Source organism: Myotis brandtii, unplaced genomic scaffold (assembly GCF_000412655.1).
Source record: "Myotis brandtii unplaced genomic scaffold, ASM41265v1 scaffold266, whole genome shotgun sequence".
NCBI classification, from domain to species: Eukaryota; Metazoa; Chordata; class Mammalia; order Chiroptera; family Vespertilionidae; genus Myotis; species Myotis brandtii.
In genome coordinates this window covers 3483406-3485781 of record NW_005360124.1, presented here as the reverse complement: position 1 = coordinate 3485781, position 2376 = coordinate 3483406, and positions in this window count along the sequence as shown.

Genomic DNA, 2376 nt, shown 5'->3' with positions numbered 1-2376 from the left:
GACCCTTTCACAGGGGTCGCCTAAGACCATCAGAAAACACATATATAATTACATATTGTTTTGTGATTAATCACTATGCTTTAATTATCTTCAATTTATAACAATGAAATTGGGGGTCACCACAACATGAGGAACTGTATTAAAGGGTCGCGGCATTAGGAAGGTTGAGAACCACTGAATTAGATGGAAGGGAAAAAAAAAATTCAAAGGAAGACATATACACACACACTATCTTTTTCTGCCCAACCCATTTTACATTGTTCTTATGAAGTGCTAAATCTAGGTTTTATCTCCATGGGAATCTTCTTAAACTATTTAATATCTCTATATTTATGCTGCTGGAATATTATCCATCAGCATCAAGAAAATATTAATATACTAAGATGGAAACTGGTTGCACTGACTCATTTGTGTAGTTTTCCTCCTTGTTTTTTTTTCTTCCCAGTAACATTCAATTAATAACTAGCATTCAGTTAAAAGCTAGAATAACTTCATTAGCTTAGCCAAATTATCTTTTTCTGTTGGTGATAAATAAGCAGCTATTAGCAATGACTCATGTTAGTCCCATGTTTTAAAATAGCTAATTTCTTTCTGGATGCTTTACAACGCTCACACTGATGCTCAATGGTATTCTTATTACTGTACTTGTTCTAACAAGGTCACTCTCCCCTCTTGAATGAGACTATAAACTACCCTTTTCTGTAGTCTAGGTTTGGTAGGGCCTACTTTATCAGGGGCAGGTGATTTTGTTTAGATCTCTGGGTTGGTTCAAAGGCCTAGGATGAGATATGGAAGATAGAATAGCTGCTTCAAATTTGGATGAATTTTCAAGGTCATAAATAGCACATGCAAGGAGAGTCAGTTACACTGTGGAGGAAGGGGTTGAAGGCCCCAAGGTCTTGTTCCCTCTTTCTGTCATCCTTTCTCTTGTTCTTTGACCTATCTTTCCACTTCATTTCAGCAAGAAAAAGAGACTCAAAGTGACTCAGATAGCTTCTTTATACAGTTAAATGTATCATCTGTAGAACATAATTGTCTTGCCTTTCTTTGGTGCTTCACCAGTACAATGACTGGCCCTGAGAGTTTTGCCTCACTATCAGAACTTAAGTTGATGTTCAATTAGTAACCACACTCAACACATACCTATTTTATCTATAGAACATTGAAAACAGTCTTTACATAATATCCGAATGTTCTACAAATGTATCAGGAGAAAATTAGCAAATAAAAGTAAAGTGAAAGAACCAAACCTTTTGTGTTGATTGGTGGCTTTGCACTCATTAGATCAAGTTTCAGAGGTAAAAATCCCAAAGTGACTCTGATGTATGATGTTACTTCATAAGCTTACACTCAAGGTATTCTTCCTTGATTACCATAATATATTTGGCATCAGTTGAACAATGGTCTCATGGTCTAATAAACTAGGATTCTTAGAAAATTTTCAAGAGAACCCACATTTTAATTTAATTTTGCTTTGTTTTTATATAAAACAATTTTTAAGCAGCTAAATCTAATTCTTGTTCTAAAAATGTACTTACAAAGGATTTTAGAGCAAACTATTAAAACAAATGCTTAGATATAATTTAGTACGTTTCTCACTAAAGTATTACTGTTAAAGATAGCCTGGATTTCTTCTTATTAGAAGTAGTATGTCCTCTATTGTTTCCTATTTATTTTTAATCTCTTAAGTCAAAGCTTTTTTCTGTTTGTATTTTGTTTCAGAGTCTTAACCAGGCTACTATTCCATAATCTTACTAAGATTCACAACTCTTCTTATCTACTTGGACTCAAGATTATTTAGTTTCTATATACTCAATCTACCAAATCTGAGGGGAAAAAAGAAAAACAAATGTTTTATGATGGCATGAGACCATTTATTCAATATAATAATGAATATAATAATTGAATAAAATATTGTTATAGCATGTATTAGTACTTCATTCTTTTTTATGGCTGGATAATATTCTACTGTGTGGATATACCAAATTTTGCATACCTATTCAACAGTTAATGGACATTTGAGTTGTTTTCATTTTTCACCTGAAATTTTTTACCTACTCAGATAGCCTCAAGGTTTTTCTGCAACTTAGCCCTATTACTTGAAATCCCTCAATGAGAAAAACCTAAGTTACACCTGTGAACTTCAAGATTCTACAATGATTACTCTTTCCCAAATCACTTATACATACACTGAGTGGCCAGATTATTATGACCACCTGATGTTTGTAGGCAAATTAGCTGTATACTGAATCGTATGGGATATGGAAGCCGAAGGCCTGTTCAAACACCTTGGCTGTCTGCAGTTACCAAGATAAAATGTCTCCAATTCTCACAGGAACACAAGGATTGGACAGTCGAGCATTGGAAAAAAGTCAT